This window comes from Danio rerio, chromosome 1 (assembly GCF_049306965.1).
Source record: "Danio rerio strain Tuebingen ecotype United States chromosome 1, GRCz12tu, whole genome shotgun sequence".
NCBI lineage: Eukaryota > Metazoa > Chordata > Actinopteri > Cypriniformes > Danionidae > Danio > Danio rerio.
Window position 1 is genome coordinate 11,675,622 of NC_133176.1, and position 18,090 is coordinate 11,693,711.

General features: G+C 34.3%; 1 long non-coding RNA gene across 4 annotated transcripts; it reads right to left on the reverse strand.

Annotated features, from left to right (window-relative positions):
* Positions 1 to 217: 217 nt before the first annotated feature.
* LOC137495431 (uncharacterized) lies at positions 218 to 14,251 on the reverse strand. Of its 4 annotated transcripts, XR_011015249.2 has the most exons (6): positions 13,946 to 14,251; positions 13,557 to 13,700; positions 12,730 to 12,846; positions 12,595 to 12,636; positions 12,184 to 12,270; positions 228 to 11,799 (listed from the first exon to the last, which is right to left on the reverse strand). It is a non-coding gene; the product is annotated as an uncharacterized lncRNA (long non-coding RNA). The 4 variants fall into 4 exon arrangements; XR_011015250.2 differs by lacking the exon at positions 13,946 to 14,251 and having other exon boundaries at positions 218 to 11,799; positions 12,140 to 12,270; positions 13,557 to 13,637; XR_012383573.1 differs by lacking the exon at positions 13,946 to 14,251 and having other exon boundaries at positions 220 to 11,799; positions 12,595 to 12,625; positions 13,557 to 13,637.
* Between the last annotated feature and the right edge of the window lie 3,839 nt (positions 14,252 to 18,090).

Consider the following 18,090-nt stretch of genomic DNA (forward strand, 5'->3'; position numbering starts at 1 on the left):
AAACTGAACTGATAAAGACTTTTACAAGCCTATTGTATGTTTATTTATTTTATTTCAATATTTATTTCATTATTTATTTCATAATTATCATAATTAATTATTTTATAATGTCTCTTTTGGTCTCATTGTCTATGAACACCTTGCTCCAATTTTAAATTTTTGTCCCAGCCAGTTCCATAATATGACTGTAAATGTTATCTATGTAAAATAGGCCTTATTATTTTTATTTTTATGTTTATTCTTAAACATTTTGATCAATGTTAGATGAGTTTTGAGTTCCTTTTTGTAGTAAGCTAAATTCACTGTGACTTCCAAGAGAACTTTGATATATGGTCCATCTTTTTCTCATAAGGATTTAGGTGGTATTGTGAATCAGATATATCCATAACTGATATTACATCAACGATGTGGTGAACACTTAAGCTAGCGATGTGTTCAAATTCCCAACAGTAAACACTAGATGGTTTTTGCACTGCATTCTGCATTGTAACATCCATCGATACTGAAGCCCAAAGTTAATATGTAATGAGGTGTAAGAGGTTTTTCGTGTTCGGCAGGTGTTGTGTTGACAATAGAGCAAGGCCTGTGTGTTCAGACAGGGTTTTGTTAGTCCTGGGTCAGTGAACAAGCACGACAGACACCGCCTGCAGGCCAATCACCCCCAGTCACCCTGCCAGACACACAACCATGGCCAATCATTCCTACAAACATGCTTGTGCACACACAGATATGGGTTTACAAGCGCGCAAACATTCGCACATATGTGTGTCAGTTCTCTCACCTGATAGTCTGGTCGCATGAAAAATACATAATGATCTAGTTCTGTTCTGTTGACCCACTGAGAGTTAAAGGTGAAGAGATACACATTGAAATAAACTGATGCATTGCATTTACTACATTTTAAGGTAAGCGGCTGCATTTTTGTGGGCTGAATTTAAACAAACAAATGAAGTTGAACATTGCTAAATTTATTTAGTTTGTTTAAATTCAGTACAATGGGCAGCACGGTGGCACAGCGGGTAGTACAATCAACTCACAACAAAAAATCGCTAGTTCGAGCCCCTGCTGGGTCAGTTGGCATTTCTGTATGGAGTTTGCATGTTCTCCCTGTATTTACGTGGGTTTCCTCCGGCTGCTCCAGTTTCCCCCACAGTCCAAACTCACGCGCTATAGGTGAATTAGGTAAGCTAAAATTGTCCATAGTCTATGTTTGTGGATGTTTCCCAGTGATGGGTTGTAGCTGGAAGGGCATCAGCTGTGTAAAACATATGCTGGATAAGTTGGCGGTTCATTCCTCTGTGGTGATCCCAGATTAATAATGGTACTAAGCCAAAAAAAAAAAAATGAATGAATGAATGAAATTCAGCACATAGAAATTGTTAGCAATCACTTACCTTAATCCCTGTGCACTGTTCAAATTTACAACCCTTTTGTTTTGTTAGCGATGAAAACATCCAAAGAATTAAACTGCTGTAAAAATGCATCAGATGAATATTTTATTCAATTTTATTTTTCGCATAAATTTGTTAATAAACCTGTCTTGATCAAAACTACTAAATTGTTTAGAAAATGACAGGATTTTAACTTTTGATTTGCCAAATTCATAAATTATATCACTGATTTAGTGAAAAACACACACAAAATTACGTATTTTCAATATAAAAAGTAATTGTGGACTGGATTATTTTAACCTTTTGTCACAGTCTTGGACATGTGAATGATTAGTAACATTTGCTTTGATGTATTGTTAGATTTTCACTTTTTCTCCCTGATTTACTGTTTTTGCACCGTTGACTTCCATAAGAACCACATTTGATGGTGCATAAATACACAGTCTATGTTTTTATTCACTCCATGTAGTTCTGAGAGCAGAGATGCATATTTAGATTTTCTCAGAAACATCAAGGTAATTGTGCAACTCTCACAGACACACAGACACACTTTAATTTGCTGTTATACTCCATATAAAATCCGGAAACTAAGTTTCTTTTTTTTTTTGCACAGGCCTATCTAAAGGGTTAAGGGTGCCAACTGATGATCAACAGATGATGACAGATGATTTACCTCTTTCCAACAGGGAAAACCACTAGCAATCAAAAATGCATGGTTATACAGTATGGTGTCATGGTTTTTTAATAAAAAAAAAAAAAGTGGTTATAATGGAAGTCAATGGGTCAAAAACAGCCACCAACAGTAAATCACAGAAATCAATCAAAAACAAGCAAGTCAATGTTGTTTCACATGTCCCAAGACAAGGCAAAATATCCAGTCCACAATTACTTTTTGTAATAAAAATACATCATTTTGTGTGTTTTTTTCCCACCAAATCAGTGATATCATTTATGTATTTGGCAATTAAAGAGTTAAAACCCTGTCATTTTCTAAGCAACTTAATATTTTTGATCAGGACTGAGATTGACTTACTGATTTAATGGAAAAAAATGCAAAGAAAATATTTATTTGGTGCATTTTCACTGCAGATTAATTCAGTGGATGTTTTCATCCCGAAAATTATAAAGGGGTTAGTAAATTTGCCCAGAGTGTATTGTTGAGTTCTTTAAAATTTTTAAAACATTTTCTCAAAATGTGTGTCAAAATAAGATTTGTAACCAAAAAACATTTCGCTAGCTGAAACACAGAAAAAGAGTTCAGACTTAAATAAAGACTCAAAATCACCCCAGAGTGGATGAAAACATCCCCAACAGCACATAAGGGTTCATAATATTTAGTAAATCCAGTAAATATTTTTTTTCAGTGCATCAGATGATGCACTCGCATTAAGCACACTCAGTTATATAAAGTAGAATGAAATAGCACAAAAATAGAATAGAACAGGTGCTTAACCTGTGCATACAAATAGCACCGCAATCAGCTGGGGGTGAAAATATCTCCTAATTACATTATGCAAGAAATTAAATTCATTGTATTCTATACCTGTTTGAAGGTTAGAGCTTATTCTTCAGTCTGTTTTCACACTGTTCTCAAAATCCTGAAGCACAAAAACAAATGGCCAAAATTTAGCAATTTAACAGAGTTTTTTTTTATACGTCTGCATGGGTTTTATGTCTATTTCACACTTCAAAGACGAGCAAATTATGTTTAGTAATGTTTTGTTGTCTCTATGGCAACAAAGTCAACAAAACTCCAAACAATGGCTTAGTATTTAAAGCTCTTTCCAAAAGTCTGCTTTCACTGTGACTGATGTTACAATAAAGGGGACCTCGGATGCATATTTTACACAAGTCAATAGGATATTTAAGCTTATTATAAATAAGTAGTTTGAACAAGCAGCAAACATTTTTTTTTGTGTAAGTTACTTCAAAAAGTGATTAATTGCTCATTACATCATTAAAATACTTTACTAATTACTCTGTATGGAAAGTATTTTAATTACTTATTAACTTAACTCATTACTATTTAAATTCTCTATAAACCTTTAATAAATGGATAATATATAGCTAACTTTTAATGATTTGAGTGCAAATCAAACATGAAATAGTTTAAAACTTTTTAGCTTATTAAAACATGCACATTTTCTTTAAGTAATGTAACCTTCATTAAACAGAATGCCAAGCTGTAAACATTTGAAAAAACAAAGAGCACCATAATTAACACATTGTTTGCTTCAACTAAATCAATTTGAATTCCTCTGCAATGTATTTTAATGACAAAACGAAAATAACACCAAGCTGTATGCTTTCTTTTTTTCATCAAATTAAACTCTACGGAGTTTCTTTGAAAAAAATCATTTAACAATAAAAAATAGACCATTTTATAAAATTAGAGTGAATGTAAACTCATAATGTCTGGTAAATACTTTGATAATAATGATTCATTTCACAATTAAGTTGTACTGTTTAATTCAACATGCATTCAGAGGTTTATTTATATTTATTTTGTGCTATCACATTGTAATGAAGTTTACGGCCCTTTGGCCGCCGGGAAGAAGGAGGCGGAGAACCGAGGGAGTTTTAAAATGATTTATTAATAATAATGACGGCAGCTCCTCACGGAGACTGCCATTTAAATCAAAACAAACGGACGGCAGCTCCTCGCGGAGACTGCCGTCAAACTGAAAGCAAAAGTAAAATAACATGCCCGGGCCCGGTCCTCCCTCGGCTTCCTCTGCCATCGGTCCTCCTTTTATGGTCCAGAGCTCCTTCCGTGGGATCCGAGGCAGGTGCGCACCGCACGTGTATCCACTCACGCGGTGGCCTCACCCCGTTCCCACGGCTCTCGGCCACGCCCCCTCGCCACACACATATATAAAAAACACATGCCAGAGGGTTATATCGAGTAGTATACACCATGGCTGCAGTAGACACAATAATATTACACAGTGACTGAATATAGTCCCCAGCTAGTTAATTGGGTGACAGCAGAATAGGACAACTATCAAAACCCTTTTGTGAATCTTTTTTGAGCTAACGGTCTAATCTGGTTCAATGATCTATGCTAAGCTAAGCTTGAAGTCCCAGAGATTGACTTAATGGATTCAAAAATGAAAAAAAAACTCAACGGTTTAACTTTACACTACCTGACAAAAGTCTTGTCGCCAACCCTGGTGTAAGAGCAACAAATAACAACTTGATTTCTAGTTGATCATTTGGAAAACTGGCAGAAGATTTTTCTGATGAATCATCTGTTGAACTGCATCCCAATCATCACAAATACTGCAGAATAACTATTGGAACACACATAGAGCCAATATTCTCACAGAAATCAGTCAAGTTTGGTGAAGGAAAAATCATGGTTTGGGGTTACATTCAGTATGGGGGTGTGCGAGAGATCTGCAGAGTGGATGGCAACATCAGCAGCCTGAGGTATTAAGACATTTGTGCTGCCTGTTACATTACAAACCACAAAAGAGGGCAAATTCTTCAGCAGGATAGCGCCTCTCCTCATACTTCAGCCTCCACATCAAATTTTCTGAAAGCAATGAAGGTCAAGGTGCTCCAGCCTAGCCTAGTCACCAGAAATGGATATTATTGAGAATTTCTGGGGTAAGATGAAGGAGGATACATTACAAAGAATCTTGAACTCTGGGAGTCCTGTTAGAATCTTTTCTTTGTCATTCCAGATGACTTTATTAATAAGTTATTTGAGTCATTGCAGAGATGTATGGATGCCGTCCACTAAGCTCATGGGAGTCATACACAATATTAATTCTTTTTCCAATGCAGCATGACTTTATATTCTATACTGTAGATTATTTCTGTTAAGTGATAAGACTTTTGTGCAAGCAAAGTCAGACTGTCCTAATTTAATAAATAAGAATCAAGGCATGATCATGTTTATTTCTATCATAAATGTGAAGTGCTTCTTTAAACAGGAGAGAAAATAGCTCATTACTTTAAATTATAGAGGCCCTGAGTTTACATTTAATGTCATTATATACTGAATAATTTTAGTTTCTTTTAAAAAAATGTAAGCATTTGAATGGTATCTTGTAAAAAAAAATATTATGTATTAACATTCTGAATCGTAAACCTGGGACAGAATGACAAATTCAATCAAATGATGCGTTGCTGTGGACTGGTATTAGCCTTATCTTCAATTATGGAGAAAACAATAATATAAGCAATATAAAATGACGGTCTCTTTATTGAATGTTTAATGATTTAGCTGAGGGTTATTTGTACGACTTCATTCCCCAGATACAAAACATAAAACAATATTACTCACTGCATGTGAAAATTAAAAAAAAAAAAATAGTCTCAACTCCTCTTTACGCACAGAACAATCACCTTTAGCAGCCACCAACCCGTTCACACTGTTTTTTTTGGCATTCACCATAATGAAATGATAACGCTCGTTATTTAGCTCGAGCCTCCCCCACACTCTGCGGGGAATAGCATGTTTCTAATTTACCTAATTCATCGCAACGGGTAGTAATTGTTTACCTGTATACTTCTGAAGGTCATCACCAGCAGGCAGGATCCTGAGTCATAAAGCCAGGCCTATAGGAAACAGCATGACAAATCCTGGGCATCTCAGACACTCCGGTTTCTTCCAGTCATTATGAAGAAACACAGAAAAACACATCTTCTCTGCCTCTCAATGGTGTTATCTACCAGATGTAATCAGAACTTGTCATATTCTGAGTCACTTCTTTGTCACTATGTTCAGAATAGAGGACTGGGAAAGTTTAGCTAGCTTACGCTTCAAAAGTTTAGGGTTGTTGGATATGTTTAAAGGTTTTGTTTAGTCTGTAAGGATAATAGATGGTCTAATTACTGGTCTCTTGTAAAATATACCAATTATTATTACAATTTAATTCATATTACAAGTTAAGATAAAAACTAAGCTCTTCCGTCTCGTGTGGTTCTTTAGAATCACTCTAATATGCTGATTGAGTGCTCAGGAAATTATTCATTCATTCATTCATTTTTGGCTTAGTCCCTTTATTAATCAGGGGTCGCCACAGTGGAATGAACCATCAACTTATCCAGCATATATTTTATGCAGCGGATGCCCATTCAGCTGCTACCCATTACTGGGAACCACCCATACACTCTCATCCACACACATACACTACAGACAATTTAGTTTATTCCACCCAGCTGAGGCTTGAACCAGCTCTACCCACAGCGAATTTGTGGTGGTAAATCTTAAAAAATGGTGCCAAAATAGAACACATTTAAATACAATTGAAAACTATAGTAAACCTGTTAATGTTTTGTTAATAGAGTAAAGCTTATTAATAAAGAATGCATGATTTTATGTTTATTGGATTAAATATCAATGGTTTTGAGTGAATTTATTTATCCTCCCAGAAAAAAGGTATATTAGTACCTTAAATTCATTTTTAATATGTACAGTGCCACTCCTTTGGAAGCTTTTTAAAAACAGATTCTTCGGTCACACTTTATTTTGATGGTGCGTTTGTTGAATTTAAGTTGCATTGCATCTACATGCCAACTAATTATCTTTAGATTATAAGTAGACGGTTGGGATTAGAGTTAGTGTAGGTTGACATGTACTTACAAAGTTCCTTATAGTCAGTTAAATTAGCAGCAGTAAACAGATATTAAGCAGACAGTCTACTAATACTCAAATGGACCAAAATAATGTGTTGCTGATTTATTAATGTTATTGTAGGTAAAATATAAAAGTTTAAAAAAAAAAATAAACACATTTTAAAACAGTTAGCAACAGTGTTTGGGGGTAACGTATTATAAGTAACACGAGTTACGTAATACTATTACTTTTCTTAGTAATGACTCAAGTAACAGATTACTGAAAAAAATTAAGTAATAATATTTGAGTTACTTCTTTAAAATGTAACTTAACTTACTTTTTAGAATAATTTGCTGATTTTTATTTTATTTTTTTTATTTTTTTTGCTGAATTAAAATTAGTGTAATCAAATTGAATCACACACTTATTGAGAGAATAAGCTCCTTGCGGGAACAGACGAAGATAGCAGAGCTTTACATTTATTCTTACAAGTATTCTCGTTATTTTGAACACATGGAAGAAAATGTCATCTCAATGGACAGTGTTTTTACTGAACTAATAAGACAAAAATACAAAAGCAGCAGACACATTGCTTTCAGGTTTTATTAATCTGTATATACGGCAAGTATAGCATCAGGAAGTTCTTATAATTATTATTTATTATTTTATTTTTATAGGTAAATGAAGGTGTATGTTTTACAGTGTGTTAATAAATGCAGAGCTCCTCTATTTTAAAAAAAGAAAAGAAAAACAGCCTGCAAGTTCTGAAAGAGATCAAGCCTCAGGCTGGTATGAAAAAGTGACTCAAAATTAACTCAAAAATAATGTAACGCATTACTTTCCGTAAAAAATAACTAAGTAACAAAATTAGTTACTGTTTTAGGAAGTAACTCATTGTAATGCATTACTTTTATTTTTCCCCCAACAGTGGTTAGCAAAAGATTTGATTAATCAGTCAAAAAAAATGTCTAATAGGAAAAGAAAAGAAAGTATAGGAGCAAAAAAATGTCCTTAAGGACTCACAAGGTTGACGCATTTTTTCCAAACAAATTCAAACTTATTGACCCCAGAGTTTTGAAAAATTCTGTATAATAACTTGCTTTGCCCCTGATATGACTTTTCTTTACACACAAATCCCTCTCATTTTTTTCTGCCACCTGGTTTTATCCTGGTGTGTATGTACAGACACTTTTCACGATCCAATCAATTACTGATGGATAAAATCTAATCCCACGTCACATCTTTTCCTCATTAAATAAGCTTTTCACACCGAATACCTTTGATTAAAGGCCGCATTTAACTGCATTTCATGTTGACTTTAATATTAGCACATGAGGGTGCATTTTCTATCCCCAGAGTTTTTTAAAAATATAATGTATAATAATATACCTGTGTGACTTGAGCTTGCAGTGCATTTATTATTTGTGGTCACAGCAGTTTCCGCTGTCCGCATTGTGTGTTCACCTGCTCTAGTCTATTGAACAGAGGGTGACCGCCGCGGACTGAGCTCTGCCATCTGTCCTCTGGACAGATGGAATAAATGCCTCCAGAGGCAGCAGCATACAATCTGCATTACTGTGTAGGGCAGCAAAACAAAGCTTTTCTTGGAAGCTTGTACAAGAGATTCCCCTGGGTAAAGCTACAGGAGGGCAGATGGCTACGACCAATGCAGCTGGCAAAAAAACAAAAACAACAGACTGAAGTGAAACCTATTTATTTATTGCAGGTGAACAGACTGATTCATTGATGACTCACTTCAAAACAGTTTTTGATTACTGCATTGTGCATTTATTGGAAATAAAACTGAAACTGCTGAAAAATAAATGCAAAAAGTTATAGTGTGCCAAATTTTAAAGATGTTTAATGGTTATTAACAATTAATGACTTTAACTTAAATATTAACTTCAAGTTTAAGTTAATATCACAGTTTCCACAAAAAAAAAAAAAAAAAAAAAAAAAAAACTGAGCAGCACAACAGTTTTCAGCACTAATAAAAACAGGAAATATTAAATCGGTCACAACAATACTGTCAAATATCTGAGTTATATTAGACAGCAACTTACCTTTTGAAAAGCATTTTTCCCATGACCTCAAGACTGGATTACTGTATTGCTCTGTTTGGTGGTTGTAATGTATCCAGTACTAATGTGGCTTAGGGCAGCTCTGGCCTAATGGTTAGAGGGTAGGACTTGGGATCCAAATGTTGCAGATTTATGTCCCAGTACCAACAGAATTGTTTGTGGGGTGAAAGCCACCTCAATACCACAACTGAGGTGATTGCGTTGAGCAAAGCACCAAACCCCCAAATGCTCCCCAGGCAGCCCACTGCTCAGGGTATGTGTTAACAGGTGTAAATCGCTTTGGATAATGCATGTAAATTAATATTTTCCTTGTCACAAAAAAAAAAACCTTCTTAAACTTCTAAAATATTGCTAACTGAGAAACATGCTATCTATCTCAGGGGCAGAAAAGCTAGTTTATACCTTTATGACCTCTAGACTGGATTACTTTATTGCTCTATTTGTTGGTTGAAATGTATCCACTATTAATGTGGCTTAGGGCAGCTGTGGCATGATGGTTAGAGAGTTGGACTTGGGTTTCAATTTCACATGATACCATGCTTACTTCCTGTATGTTGACATAAATTTATTTTTACAAAAACAAAATGATTAAAATAAAATAAAACATTCTGAGAAAGTGGTCAGAGAAATCCATGCAAAAATGCCATGACTTGACATTTTTAATTTATATGTTAAATAAACCTATTTTGTACTGCCAATTCAGTTGCAGTAAAACACACAATACAATTAAATAAATCTATTTAAAAAATGTAAATGTAAATGTTAAATGTAAATAATTGCCTAATCTAATAATCTTTGTTATTCATTTAAAAACAAATGTACTGAGTTCATCAACCATGCCACAAGAAAACTACAAAGTCTCATGAAGTCACCATGGCAGATGATGAATGAGTATCGTACACAGTTTGACACAATAAAAGCATATTCAGATCATCTGAGTATCCTGCTCTCTTAATTCGACAGATAATGATTAAAAAAACAACAACAAACTCCACCTGTCCAAACAGCCACATCTGTCTCGACTCTGTTAATGCTAAAGATAAGCCTTGAGCTAATGGAGCGTGAGGAGAACATTGGCTTAAAACAAGATAACAGCAAAACTGACTGATATGGATTTTCACCAGCTGGACCTCTTATTATTCTGTCATTTGTTTGGATGCGGATGTCTGAAAACATATCTTTGCATAATTTACTAAGACATGTTCCCTCGACACTCGTTGGATGTAGCAGTAGGTGGTGGCGATGGCCTTATTATTGCACTAATCAAAGCTGCAAGACTCTCCTGCTTAGTAAATTAGACTGTGCGACCACATTCGCTCACTCATCAGCTGTCCTTGATAGCAGGGGAGATTTTTAAGTGGCTGCTTATCCTTCACTAGTTCTCTTGTGAGGGAAAATGTATGTTTGTTGTTTTGGTCCGAGAGGGAGACAGCAATTTGTTCCACAGAATCAATGTGCCAATAAGAGCTAAGGCACTGATCTAAAGCATGAATGAGACATTCAGTGCCATTAAAAATACATTAGGGCCAATCTGTGAACCAGCAGGGATTTGCCGGACTGTCTCTGGGCTGCCAATAAGAGCCCATATAGTAGAGGTGGCCTGGCACTTAGTGCACTAAACTGAAAATCGATAATTGGCGCTGGCGTGAGTGACAATGACAATTCTTATCAGATTTTTGGGCCTGGTGATTGGCAGATTGGCCTTTCCAGAGTCTGGTTACAGTGCTGATAGTGATAATGCAGCAGTACATGTTTACCGTGATGCTTATTGGGTGCATCAGAAATGATCCAAAGTGCTTCCTGAAGCGTAACTGTGACAACATGCGCCGCGCTTGATTTGAGATTTGCTGAGAATCATTCAAAATATCTCATTTTAAGAAAAAAAACATTGAAAATGACAAAGCACATTAACATACATGTACAAAACTAATTTAAGTGTCTGACCTGCATATTGTTGAGAAAAAAAAACCCAATTGTACTAAGTACTACTGACATTAAACCAGACACAATTACAAAATATTCCATTCTTTAAAACATTAATAATGCTTAAAGCATTTAAGGAAAATGTGTGAAAATTACATTAAGCAATAAAATCAACACATTAAAAATAAATAAATCACACAAAGCACTAGAACATACATGTACAATAAAAATTTAAACTTCTGAATTGCATATTGTTGGAAAAATAAATATTTGTAACTATTAGCCGACTCAGAAACAACCCAACTTTAAAATATTACTAATTCTGGTGTCAAATGCTCAACAAGGTCTGAATTCACATGTTCAAATGCAATTCATCTTTATTTCTATTGCACTTTTACACTGTAGATCAATGATGTCAAAGCAGCTTAACATAGAAGTTCTTGTAAATTGAAGCTGCTTCAGTCCAGTTTTCAGAATTGAAGCAGTAAATGTCACTGCTGAAAGTCCAAACACTGAAGAGCAAATCCACCGATCCACCAATCGTAGCCAAGCGATCCAGTGGCATGGAACAAACTTCACCAACTGACGAAAGTGTAGAATAAAATCCCTTGAGAGATACCAGGCTCAGTTGGGCACGACCATTCTCCTCTAGCCAAACTTGTGCAAGGCCGCAGTCTAGGCACCGGAGGCTTGAAAGTTCACCAGCGGGTGGTCAGGCTGGCCCATTGGATCAATGCGGAAACTCATTGATCACGTGTGTCTTTCAGGAATCACTCCTCCATGACCACCACAGCATCTGGTCAGGATTTGGCCCAGTCCAGGATTATGAAGAACTCTGGATAAGGACAAACAGACTAACATAAGCATAGAAGAAGCTTGTTTAAAAAAAATAAATCATATACTGGTTAATTATTTTGAAGCATGGCAGCTAGGTTGGGCTAGTTTTCAGCTGGTACTGAGCAACTGGCTCCTGCTCATAACCTGCTCACTACCATGTTTAAAAGATAACTAACCAGAATGTCCTGTTTATTTTTTTCCCTAACAAGGTTTTACAAAAACATTGTAGCATTTGTGATGGGTTGATTCACTGCAGGACAGATTAGACTATTTGTTTTATGTATTCCTAATAAACTAAAACTGACTGAATACTGATACAACTATTGAGAGTGTCTCACCTAATCCAAGTTCTCAGTTAGCTGGTGAAAGAAGGATAACTCACTGTTGTTCATGGTTGTCATTCTCTTCACTACTTCTCCTGCTATCTTCTGGCTCACTCTGGTTGTTGCTGTGCATTTTGTTTCATCCTCTGGAATTATGTATACAAAAAATTTTATTCTTTTATTTATTACAAAATATTTAGGCAACATGAAAAGGGGAAAAAGACATTTAATACATAGACAAATGCATGTATCCCAATACTAATTATTGTATTTTGAAATGTCTGACCCATGACAGACTTCAATCTGCTCAAAAATATTATAAACAAAGATGAAAAAAAAACCCTACTAAATGGTTTAATAAAAAAGGGAAAAAGATTTTTTTTTATTTAGCTAGCAACTAAACATGTGACACATTTTGTATTAAAAGTAACGTTACTATATTGAGAAACAAATAGATGTACAGTACTTACTGTTGTATGAGGTCCAGTTTGCACAGGCAGGCTCCCAGTATTCTATATTGAGACCATAAAAAAAGCCAAAAATACAGATAAGAATACCATGCTACAATCCACAACCTCCACACAACTTTTTTTTTATTTGTTTACCTTGGTTGCTTACTGGTCTTGCTTATTTTTTAAGCATAAGGCTGTGCTGATCAAGATGTTCCTCCGAAATGCTGTTTGTTTCTTCAGACAAAACCTGCTCCTGTGCCAGTGCCATATCTAAACAGAAAAAAATATAATGGTAACAATTATGTTAAACCAAATGTCAAGAGTTGTGATAAAAAATAATTAGCAAACAATAAATAGCAAAAAGGTGGTTATTAGCATAATGCATAGAGGTAAAATTGGTTTTATATTAGCAGATTCAGACTTCCCCCTTAATAATTTAATTTCATAAAAGTATTATTTGCAAACTCTAAATAGCGAAATCATTTTAGCAGCTAATGACTATCAAAGTACAACATGCTCACGGTCAAATAAACAGTGTTAATGTTGATTTCAAGTCATACTGGCAAGCTAATTCTGATCGAATATTTAAAGTAACATGGTAAACAGTATAGAGTCTTCTAAATGAACGAATGTGCGAATATAAAACCAACTTTACCTCTATGCATATTGTATAGATTTACGTTAACGTTCTTATAGGTTACGTCGCGATGTTATTTTCTCAAGCTAACGTTATAAGTTACTCTAAACCAGAGAAAAATAAGTTCACAACATCTAATATATATAGTATAAATCAATATAAGTTAAACGTTGCACGTTAAAATGAGTTTGAGTCCAATTCAGTATAAACTTAGCTCAGTTTAGCTAACAGTTAACATTACCATTTTAAGATCGCTTCAGCCAATGTTGCCGAGCAAACAAATGCTAATAGAGGTGCTCAAATCAATGTCGAGTGTTGTCAGCACAGACAGACACGCTTTTACCTGGATTATTTGATGGTCTTTCATTCATATTCTTCTGGGGGAAAACACTCTCTGCCGGACCGTTGTCTCGTGCTAAGTGTCCTCCAAAACTGTCTGCATACCTCTGGTTCCCTCCTAAACCAAAACCCGCTGCAACACCGGTTCCTATGTAAATAAATAAAAAGATATGACGAGAACAATGGCTAATAGTCATAAACAGTCTTATTTAAAGTAATAGTAGTGTTAATGTAATAAATTAAATAAAGGTAACATCTTAATAGATGATATATTTCTCAAATGGGCGAAATAACGCCAAGCCAGAAAAAATAATAATAGCCAACTTTATACTTTACTTTGTTCTATTCTCGTCCACAAAACATTCTGTAAAATGAAACACTGCCTCAGCTTACCAGAGTAAAGTTTGTTAAATCCAGTATGTTCTTCAGGCACACTAATAAATTGTCCTCCAGAATTGCTCCAGGGTCCTCAGGCAAAATGTGGTGCAGAGTAGTCGAATCGCCGCAAGGTGGCGTTGAAGCAGTTGTGGAAAATACAGTATAATACACGAATTTTTACAAATACAGTACATCGCTGTATATGTTGTTCAACATCACACTAAATTCCCATAATGCAACGGTAAATACAGTTATTTACCGTAAAAGGAATTTGCAGTATTACACTGGGTGAAATACAGTAAATAACTGTGTAATTTACAGAAATGTCTAACAGTGTATGTAATCCAACATTTTCAGGACATGAAAAATTATTTTATATTTGGCAGGTTTTAAAATTTGGAAAATAACATGACAACAAATGTTAAGAAAATAAGCTAATCGAATGTCTAATCTGACCATCAGCAGATGTTTTAGCAGTTTGTTGGTCCTCCGGAATGATCTGAGAGACTGATAAGGTCATATAGAAAATGTCAGCCCATTGTAACCTTTAATTTGGCCCGCCATCCCATCTGAGAAGAGTGGGAGAACACTGAGTTCAAAACTCATTTTAAATGAGTAGAATTAACTTTCAGTCAAATTTGAGTTAACTACACTCATTTCATTTAATAAAGATGACTGTTTTACAGTGGGTTTTACAGTGTATGTTGCCAAATGAGTTTCTAATGTTTCTGACATTTGCTTTATTTTTGTCATGTAGCGAGGCCCTCCTGATGCCGAAAACATCCATCCAAACCATAACGTTTCACCTCTACTTTTCACTCGCTTCTTTACACACTTTGAGTTCAGTCTTTTCTAACACGTTACTGTAATAATTCCCATTTGACCTCCAAAAAAGTTAACTTTCAACTTTGGGCCAACTCTGGATACTTTGGGCCAACTGAACTTTACACAACATGCTCCTCAGCAAAGTTTATTCTGATCTTTTGATTCTGCCATCAGGTTTGGGCAGCACAGGGCTTTGAGCTTATGAGTGACTTCAGAATGGCTTGTCACCATCTTGCAAAGTCAGTGAAAACTTTAAGCTGCCAGTCCAATATGGGTTTGTCAAATAATTAAAGTCGTTATTACTAAATAAACTCAACTGATCTGACATAAACATAAGAAACTCATCTAACACAAAAATACAATGACATGATCAGGTTTCAGATTATTTTTTAGCACAAATATGTAATGTTGGACCATATTCAGACTTATATTGCACTGGTGAATTTTTGGTAATTGCAAAAATATATATTTAATAGTTCAGAATTATTGATTTTTTTAATCAATGAATTAATTAAAATTCTAATCAACTAAATTAATTAGAATTTATAGGTACAAATCATGTTGCATGTTGATATTGTGTACATTTTCTACTGGTAAAAAATAATATATTTTTATTAGTAATATGCATTGCTAAAAACTTAATAAGCGAAATTCTCAATTTTTTTTACTTTCAGATTATAGATATTTATGATATATATGGCATGCATATATTTGAGAAAATGTTTATTTTAGATGTAAAATATGTATACGATACAAATTCTATATAAATTTAAATATCTCTGTAACAAAACTATTCATAATAATATATAATTATCATGTCAATATGGACCAAAATCTCTGAGGAATATTTCCAGTACCTTGTTGAATCTATGCCATGAAGGATTAAGGCAGTTCTGAAGTCAAAAGGGGGTCCAACCAGGTACTAGTAAGGTGTACCTAATAAAGTGGCCAGTGGGTTTATCTGTGTAAATGAACTTGCAGAATATATGAACTTGTAGAATGTTTTTTTTTTTTTAAATACATTTATAACTAGTTTTGTGGTTCAAGATCACATATTGCACAAAAGCAAACAGATACTGTAGTCATCCTAGTTTTTGATACAAGTACAGGTGAAGTCAAAATTATTAACCCCCCTTTGAATTTTTCTTTTTTAATTATTTCCCAAATGATGTTTAACAGAGCTGGACATTTTCACAGTATGTCTGATAATATTTTTTTCTTCTTGAGAAAGTCTTATTTGTTTTATTTTGGCTAGAATAAAAGCAGTTTTAATTTTTTTTACCTAGTTAACCTAATTAATCTATTAAAGCCTTTAAATGTCACTTTAAGCTGTATAGAAGTATCTTGACAAATATCTAGTAAATTATTATTTACTGTCATCATGACAAAGATAAAATAAATCAGTTATTAGAAATGGGTTATTAAATTTATTATGTTTAGAAATGTGTTGAAAACATCTTCTCTCCGTTAAACAGAAATTGGGGGGGGGGGGAATAAACAGGTGGGCTAACAATTCAGGTGGGATAATAATTCTGACTTCAACTGTGAGTAATTTATAATGAAATATTTGTTTATTTGAGTGAGCTTTCACTTTTAAGTTATAAATGTCAATCTACAGTATCTTTTTAGATTTTCCTATAGAGAACATTTGATCAAATTGATTTGCAAAGATACGCTGGAGTAGATATCTTTTAGGGCTCAGTGGCCCTGACTGCCCATGCATTTTGTTCAACTTCAACTGTGATTTGAGTTGTTTGACTTACACTTAACTTTCAGCGCACGTCTGCCACTATATGACCGCTCTCAGCTCAGACTTTCAGAGAATGACTCAACTAAATGAGAAAAGAGGCAACCATCTGCAGTGAAGTGCATTAACTGACATCTGTGTGAAAGAGGTGTGAAGTGTAGACATACAAATGTCATTCTGCTCTTTTTATGTAAAACTCTACTAATGAGCAAAAACAACTGTAATAGGAAAGGGAGCAGAAAAAAATACATATTTTAGAAATATGTTGCCCGGTTCGAGGCAACTGTACCTAGTGTGAGTACGGCCTAATGCTTGACAGTTTGTAAAAGGATTTGTGCTATGAATTATGAAAGTTATAATAATAAAACATTTGTCCACGCAGTTAAGTAAGTTACTTCGAAATCTTAAATATTTACTAAATCAATTTAAATTACTGTTCTTATTACTTTGTCTTAAAAGTAATTTAATTACAAGTAATGTAATTACTTGACTCAATACTAAAAATCCATATAAATCTCAAAGCATAGATAATAGAAATGAAACTCTTTTACATTTTAGTCAAACAAAGACTTTAAGCTTTTTTAAAATTGAAGCTTAAGAAAAATTAAACAATTCACAACAAAAACAGTTTAAAGTATTCATGTCAAATTGAATACGTTTTAATTAATTTCCTACACAATTTAATTTCATCTGCAACTGTCCCACAAATATAATCTTTTTAGTTTAAAAAACAAAAAAAACAAAAATAAAAAAACAATATCTAGTCTTGTCATCAATCCCAGTTGTAAGAGCAACAGATAATAAGTTGACTTCTAGTCGAAAAGGTTCAGAGATCTCCAGAGTGAAAGGCAACATCAACCGCCTGAGATATCAAGACATTTGTGCTGCCCATTACATTACAAACCAGAAGAGGGCAAATTCTTTAACAGGATAGTGCTCCTGGTCATACTTCAGCCTTCACATCAATGTTCCTGAAAGCAAAGAGGTGCTCTGGGATTGGCCGGCCCAGTCACCAGACATAAACATTATTGAGCATGTCTTGGGTAAAATAAAGAAGAAGGCACTGAAAATGAATCCAAAGAATCTTGATGAACTCTGGGAGTCCTGCAAGAACGCTTTCTTTGTCATTCCAGATGACTTTATTAATAAGTTATTTGAGTCATTGCAGAAATGTTTAGATGCAGTCCTCCAAGCTCATGGGAGTCATACACAATATTGATTCTTGTTCCACTGCACCATGACTTTATATTCTATACTGGACATTAATTTTGTTAAGGGACAAGACTTTTGTCTAAGCAAAGTCAGACCTTACTGTCCTAATTAAAGAATTAAAAATCAAGGCATGATCATATCTTATTTTAGCAAAATAAGCTTAATCTAGAGGCCTTTGCCTTTCATATAAGCCACTTCTGATACCAAGTGATCAACTAGAAGTCAAGATATTATATGTTGTTCCTAAAATTTGTCAGGTAGTGTAGATATAGCATGTGTAATAATCTCTTAATAACCATATTTTAGTAAAAAAAAAAAACTGTAATATTCTGAAAAATATATTTATGTAACAAAAATATATTTACTGTGTTATACA